An 8,629-nucleotide genomic window follows, 5' to 3' on the forward strand; every position below is an offset into this window, starting at 1 on the left:
GGGGCGTGTAATCGTGAAGCCCTAGCCCAGTCATGTGCCTCGGACTTGACGAAATGCACACAACGAGCAACACCCGGGGTGCCACCTATCGAAGATTGCGGTGATCCGCTCCTTCAAGATGGACCAAACCGTGAGCATGATCAGGATAGAAGAAACCTTGCACACCTTTGCCGCAATGGCGAAGATGCTGGTCATCCAATGTTGTGGAAAGCTATTATTGATGGCCAACGGGCGTGTTGTGGATCTAACCCAGGAAAGTACCACATGCCAAGTGTATTAGTGAAGACATGGCCCGCCAAGAGGTGTTGCATGACCTCAGAAGACTAATCGCGTAGACATAGTGTGTCGAGGTGCGGGAGACCTTGTCATGCGAACCAGTTGGCAGGCAAGCAGCGCCCAAAGCAGGCCAATTAGACATGGAACTGAAGGAAATATGCCCTAGAGGCAATAATAAAGTTATTATTTATTTCCTTATAATCATGATAAATGTTTATTATTCATGCTAGAATTGTATTAACCGGAAACATAATACATGTGTGAATACATAGACAAACAAAGTGTCACTAGTATGCCTCTACTTGACTAGCTCGTTAATCAAAGATGGTTATGTTTCCTAACCATGAACAATGAGTTGTTATTTGATTAACGAGATCACATCATTGAGAGAATGATCTGATTGACATGACCCATTCCATTAGCTTAGCACCCGATCGTTTAGTATGTTGCTATTGCTTTCTTCATGACTTATACATGTTCCTATAACTATGAGATTATGCAACTCCCGTTTACCGGAGGAACATTTTGGGTACTACCAAACGTCACAACGTAACTGGGTGATTATAAAGGAGTACTACAGGTGCCTCCAAAGGTACATGTTGGGTTGGCGTATTTCGAGATTAGGTTTTGTCACTCCGATTGTCAGAGAGGTATCTCTGGGCCCTCTCGGCATTGCAACTAAAATGAGTTAGTTGCGGGATGATGTATTACAAAACGAGTAAAGAGACTTGCCGGCAACGAGATTGAACTAGGTATTGGAATACCGACGATCGAATCTCGGGCAACTAGCATACCGATGACAAAGGGAACGACGTATGTTGTTATGCGGTCTGACCGATAAAGATCTTCGTAGAATATGTAGGAGCCAATATGGGCATCCAGGTCCCGCTATTGGTTATTGACTGGAGACATGTCTCGGTCATGTCTACATTGTTCTCGAACCCGTAGGGTCCGCACGCTTAAGGTTACGATGACAGTTATATTATGAGTTTATGCATTTTGATGTACCGAAGGTTGTTCGGAGTCCCGGATGTGATCACGGACATGACGAGGAGTCTCGAAATGGTCGAGACATAAAGATTGATATATTGGAAGCCTATATTTGGACATCGGAATCGTTTCGGGTGAAATCAGCATTTTTCCGGAGTACCGGGGGGTTACCGGAACCCCCCCCCAGGGGGGGGGGGTTATTGGGCCTACATGGGCCTTGAGGGAGAAGAGAGAAGGAAGCAAGAGGTGGCCGCGCGCCCCTCCCCTTCCTAGTCCGAATAGGACAAGGGAAGGGGGGCGGCGCCCCCCCTTTCCTTCCTCTCTTCCACCTCTTTCCCCTCTCTCCTTGTCCAACTAGGAGTCCTACTCCCGATGGGAGTAGGACTCCCCCTTGGCGCGCCCACCTTGGCCGGCCGCCCCCCTCTCCCTGGCTCCTTTATATACTGAGGCAAGGGGCACCCCAGACACACAAGTTGATCCACGTGATCTATTCCTTAGTCGTGTGCGGCGCCCCCAGCCACCATAGTCCTCGATAATACTGTGGCGGAGTTTAGGCGAAGCCCTGCTGTTGTAGTACATCAAGATCGTCACCACGCCGTCGTGCTGACGGAACTCTTCCCCGGCACTTTGCTGGATCGGAGTCCGGGGATCGTCATCGAGCTGAACGTATGCTCGAACTCGAAGGTGCCGTAGTTTCGGTGCTTGATCGGTCGAATCGTGAAGACGTACGACTACATCAACCAAACGCTTCCGTTGTCGATATACTAGGTATGTAGATCACACTCCCCCCTTGTTGCTATGCATCACATGATCTTGCGTGTGCGTAGGAATTTTTTTTGAAATTACTACGAAACCCAACAGTGGCATCCGAGCCTAGGTTTTATATGTTGATGTTATATGCACGAGTAGAACACAAGTGAGTTGTGGGCGATATAAGTCATACTGCCTACCAGCATGTCATACTTTGGTTCGGCGGTATTGTTGGATGAAGCGGCCCAGACCAACATTACGCGTACGCTTACGCGAGACCGGTTCTCCCGACGTGCTTTGCACAGAGGTGGCTTGTGGGTGACAGTTTCTCCAACTTTAGTTGAACCAAGTATGGCTATGCCCGGTCCTTGCGAAGGTTAAAACGGAGTCAAATTGACAAACTATCGTTGTGGTTTTGATGCGTAGGTGAGATTGGTTCTTACTTAAGCCCGTAGCAGCCACGTAAAACTTGCAACAACAAAGTAGAGGACGTCTAACTTGTTTTTGCAGGGCATGTTGTGATGTGATATGGTCAAGACATGATGCTGAATTTTATTGTATGAGATGACCATGTTTTGTAACCGAATTATCGGCAACCGGCAGGAGCCATATGGTTGTCGCTTTATTGTATGCAATGCAATCGCGATGTAATGCTTTACTTTATCACTAAACGGTAGCGATAGTCGTAGAAGCACAAGCTTGGCGAGACGACAACGATGCTACGATGGAGATCAAGGTGTCACACCGATGACGATGGTGATCACGACGGTGCTTCGGAGATGGAGATCACAAGCACAAGATGATGATGGCCATATCATATCACTTATATTGATTGCATGTGATGTTTATCTTTTATGCATCTTATCTTGCTTTGATTGACGGTAGCATTATAAGATGATCTCTCACTAAATTATCAAGAAGTGTTCTCCCTGAGTATGCACCGTTGCCAAAGTTCTTCGTGCTGAGACACCACGTGATGATCGGGTGTGATAGGTTCTACGTTCAAATACAACGGGTGCAAAACAGTTGCACACGCGGAATACTCAGGTTATACTTGACGAGCCAAGCATATACAGATATGGCTTCGGAACACGGAGACCGAAAGGTCGAGCGTGAATCATATAGTAGATATGATCAACATAATGATGTTCACCAATGAAACTACTCCATCTCACGTGATGATCGGACATGGTTTAGTTGATTTGGATCACGTAATCACTTAGAGGATTAGAGGGATGTCTATCTAAGTGGGAGTTCTTTAAGTAAATTAACTGAACTTAAATTTATCATGAAACTTAGTACCTGATTAGTATCTTGCTTGTTTATGTTTGATTGTAGATAGATGGCTCGTGTTGTTATTCCGTTGAATTTTAATGCGTTCCTTGAGAAAGCAAAGTTGAAAGATGATGGTAGCAATTACACGGACTGGGTCCGTAACTTGAGGATTATCCTCATTGCTGCACAGAAGAATTATGTCCTGGAAGCACCGCTGGGTGCCAGGCCTGCTGCTGGAGCAACGCCGGATGTTATGAACGTCTGGCAGAGCAAAGCTGATGACTACTCGATAGTTCAATGTGCCATGCTTTACGGCTTAGAATCGGGACTTCAACGACATTTTGAACGTCATGGAGCATATGAGATGTTCCAGGAGTTGAAGTTAATATTTCATGCCCGGATTGAGAGATATGAAGTCTCCAATAAGTTCTATAGCTGCAAGATGGAAGAGAACAATTCTGTTAGTGAACATATACTCAAAATGTCTGGGTATAATAATCACTTGATTCAATTGGGAGTTAATCTTCCAGATGATTGCGTCATTGACAGAATTCTCCAATCACTGCCAGCAAGCTACAAGAGCTTCGTGATGAACTATAATATGCAAGGGATGAATAAGACTATTCCCGAGCTCTTCGCGATGCTGAAAGCTGCGGAGGTAGAAATCAAGAAGGAGCATCAAGTGTTGATGGTCAACAAGACCACTAGTTTCAAGAAAAAGGGCAAAGGGAAGAAGAAGGGGAACTTCAAAAAGAACGGCAAGCAAGTTGCTACTCAAGAGAAGAAACCCAAACCTGGACCTAAGCCTGAAATTGCGTGCTTCTATTGCAAGCAGACTGGTCACTGGAAGCGGAACTGCCCCAAGTATTTGGCGGATAAGAAGGATGGCAAGGTGAACAAAGGTATATGTGATATACATGTTATTGATGTGTACCTTACTAATGCTCGCAGTAGCACCTGGGTATTTGATACTGGTTCTGTTGCTAATATTTGCAACTCGAAACAGGGACTACGGATCAAGCGAAGATTGGTTAAGGACGAGGTGACGGTGCGCGTGGGAAACGGTTCCAAAGTCGATGTGATCGCAGTCGGCACGCTACCTCTACATCTACCTTCGAAATTAGTATTAGACCTAAATAATTGTTATTTGCTGCCAGCGTTAAGCATGAACATTATATCTGGATCTTGTTTGATGCGAGATGGTTATTCATTTAAATCAGAGAATAATGGTTGTTCTATTTATACGAGTAATATCTTTTATGGTCATGCACCCTTGAAGAGTGGTCTATTCTTGTTGAATCTCGATAGTAGGAACACACATATTCATAATGTTGAAGCCAAAAGATGCAGAGTTGATAATGAGAGTGCAACTTATTTGTGGCACTACCGTTTAGGTCATATCGGTGTAAAGCGCATGAAGAAACTCTATACTGATGGACTTTTGGAACCACTTGATTATGAATCACTTGGTACTTGCGAACCGTGCCTCATGCGCAAGATGACTAAAATGCCGTTCTCCGGTACTATGGAGAGAGCAACAGATTTGTTGGAAATCATACATAAATATGTATGTGGTCCGATGAATATTGAGGCTCGTGGCGGATATCGTTATTTTCTCACCTTCACAGATGATTTAAGAAGATATGGGTATATCTACTTAATGAAACATAAGTCTGAAACATTTGAAAAGTTCAAAGAATTTCAGAGTGAAGTTGAAAATCATCGTAACAAGAAAATAAAGTTTCTACGATCTGATCGTGGAGGAGAATATTTGAGTTACGAGTTTGGTGTACATTTGAAAAATTGTGGAATAGTTTCGCAACTCACGCCACCCGGAACACCTCAGCGTAATGGTGTGTCCGAACGTCGTAATCGTACTTTACTGGATATGGTGCGATCTATGATGTCTCTTACTGATTTACCGCTATCATTTTGGGGATACGCTCTAGAGACGGCCGCATTCACGTTAAATAGGGCACCATCAAAATCCGTTGAGACGACGCCTTATGAACTGTGGTTTGGCAAGAAACCAAAGTTGTCGTTTCTGAAAGTTTGGGGCTGCGATGCTTATGTGAAAAAGTTTCAACCTGATAAGCTCGAACCCAAATCGGAGAAATGTGTCTTCATAGGATATCCAAAGGAAACTATTGCATAGACCTTCTATCACAGATCCGAAGGCAAGACTTTTGTTGCTAAATTCGAAAACTTTCTGGAGAAGGAGTTTCTCTCGAAAGAAGTGAGTGGGAGGAAAATAGAGCTTGACGAGGTAACTATACCTGCTCCTTTATTGGAAAGTAGTACATCACAGAAACCTATTTCTGCGACACCTACACCGATTAGTGAGGAAGCTAATGATAATGATCATGAAACTTCAGAACAAGATACCACTGAACCTCTGTTGGGGAACGTAGTAATTTCAAAAAAATTCCTATGCACACGCAAGATCATGTGATACATAGCAACGAGAGGGGAGAATGTTGTCTACGTACCCAATGCAGACCGACTGCGGAAGCGCTGACACAACATAGAGGAAGTAGTCGTACGTCTTCACGATCCAACCGATCAAGCACCGAAACTACGGCACCTCCGAGTTCGAGCACACGTTCAGCTCGATGACGATCCCCGGACTCCGATCCAGCAAAGTATCGGGGAAGAGTACCGTCAGCACGATGGCGTGGTGACGATCTTGATGCACTACAGCAGCAGGGCTTCGCCTAAACTCCGCTACAGTATTATCGAGGAATATGGTGGCAGGGGACACCGCACATGGCTAAGGAATAGATCACGTGGATCAACTTGTGTGTTCTAGGGTGCCTCTAACTCAGTATATAAAGGACCAAAGGGGGGAGGCTGGCCGGCCACAAGGGGCGCGCTAGGAGAGTCCTACTCCCTCCGGGAGTAGGATTCCCCCCCCCCCCCAATCCTAGTTGGAATAGGATTCCTCGGGGGGGAAAGAGAGAGGGGGGGCCGGCCACCTCTCCTAGTCCTAATAGGACTAGGGGAGGGGGGAGGCGCGCAGCCCACCTTGGGCTGCCCCTTTCTCCTTTCCACTAAAGCCCACTAAGGCCCATATGGTTCCCGGGGGGTTCCGGTAACCTCCCAGTACTCCGGTAAAATCCCGATTTCACCTGGAACACTTCCGATGTCCAAACATAGGCTTCCAGTATATCAATCTTTACGTCTCGACCATTTCGAGACTCCTCGTCATGTCCGTGATCACATCCGGGACTCCGAACAACCTTCGGTACATCAAAATGCATAAACTCATAATATAACTGTCATCGTAACCTTAAGCGTGCGCACCCTACGGTTCGAGAACAATGTAGACATGACCAAGACACGTCTCCGGTCAATAACCAATAGCGGGACCTGGATGCCCATATTGGCTCCTACATATTCTACGAAGATCTTTATCGGTCAGACCGCATAACAACATACGTTGTTCCCTTTGTCATCGGTATGTTACTTGCCCGAGATTCGATCGTCGGTATCCAATACCTAGTTCAATCTCGTTACCGGCAAGTCTCTTTACTCGTTCCGTAATACATCATCCTGCAACTAACTCATTAGTTGCAATGCTTGCAAGGCTTAAGTGATGTGCATTACCGAGAGGGCCTAGAGATACCTCTCCGACAATCGGAGTGACAAATCCTAATCTCGAAATACGCCAACCCAACATGTACCTTTGGAGACACCTGTAGAACACCTTTATAATCACCCAGTTACGTTGTGAGGTTTGGTAGCACACAAAGTGTTCCTCCGGCAAACAGGAGTTGCATAATCTCATAGTCATAGGAACATGTATAAGTCATGAAGAAAGCAATAGCAACATACTAAACAATTGGGTGCTAAGCTAATGGAATGGGTCATGTCAATCAGATCATTCACCTAATGATGTGATCCCGTTAATCAAATAACAACTCTTTGTCCATGGTTAGGAAACATAACCATCTTTGATTAACGAGCTAGTCAAGTAGAGGCATACTAGTGACACTCTGTTTGTCAATGTATTCACACATGTATTATGTTTCCGGTTAAGACAATTCTAGCATGAATAATAAACATTTATCATGAAATAAGGAAATAAATAATAACTTTATTATTGCCTCTAGGGCATATTTCCTTCAACCTCGTAGATCAACCAGAGTAAGATCCGCACCAGAGTGGTACGGTAATCCTGTTCTGGAAGTCATGCTACTAGATCATGATGAACCTACGAGCTATGAAGAAGCAATGGTGAGCCCAGATTCCGCAAAATGGCTTGAAGCCCTGAAATCTGAGATGGGATCCATGTATGAGAACAAAGTATGGACTTTGGTTGACTTGCCCGATGATCGGCAAGCAATTGAGAATAAATGGATCTTCAAGAAGAAGACTGACGCTGACGGTAATATTACTGTCTACAAAGCTCGACTTGTCGCAAAAGGTTTTTGGCAAGTTCAAGGGATTGACTACGATGAGACCTTCTCACCCGTAGCGATGCTTAAGTCTGTCCGAATCATGTTAGCGATTTCCGCATTTTATGATTATGAAATTTGGCAGATGGATGTCAAAACTGCATTCCTAAATGGATTTCTAGAAGAAGAGTTGTATATGATGCAACCAGAAAGTTTTTTCGATCCAAAGGGAGCTAACAAAGTGTGCAAGCTCCAGCGATCAATTTATGGACTGGTGCAAGCCTCTCGGAGTTGGAATAAACGTTTTGATAGTGTGATCAAAGCATTTGGTTTTATACAGACTTTTGGAGAATCCTGTATTTACAAGAAAGTGAGTGGGAGCTCTGTAGCATTTCTGATATTATATGTGGATGACATATTACTAATTAGAAATGATGCAGAATTTCTGAATAGCATAAAGGGATACTTGAATAGAAGTTTTTCAATGAAAGACCTCGGTGAAGCTGCTTACATATTAGGCATTAAGATCTATAGAGATAGATCAAAACGCTTAATTGGACTTTCACAAACCACATACCTTAACGAAATTTTGAAGAAGTTCAAAATGGATCAAGCAAAGAAAGGGTTCTTGCCTGTGTTACAAGGTGTGAAGTTGAGTAAGACTCAATGCCCGACCACTGCAGAAGATAGAGAGAATATGAAAGATGTTCCCTATGCATCAGCCATAGGATCTATCATGTATGCAATGTTGTGTACCAGACCTGATGTGTGCCTTGCTATAAGTCTAGCAGGGAGGTACCAAAGTAATCCAGGAGTGGATCACTGGACAACGGTCAAGAACATCCTGAAATACCTGAAAAGGACTAAGGATATGCTTCTCGTATATGGAGGTGACAAAGAGCTCATCATAAAAGGTTACGTTGATGCAAGCTTTGACACTG

The sequence above is a fragment of the Triticum aestivum genome, chromosome 7A (assembly GCF_018294505.1).
Source record: "Triticum aestivum cultivar Chinese Spring chromosome 7A, IWGSC CS RefSeq v2.1, whole genome shotgun sequence".
Lineage (NCBI taxonomy): Eukaryota > Viridiplantae > Streptophyta > Magnoliopsida > Poales > Poaceae > Triticum > Triticum aestivum.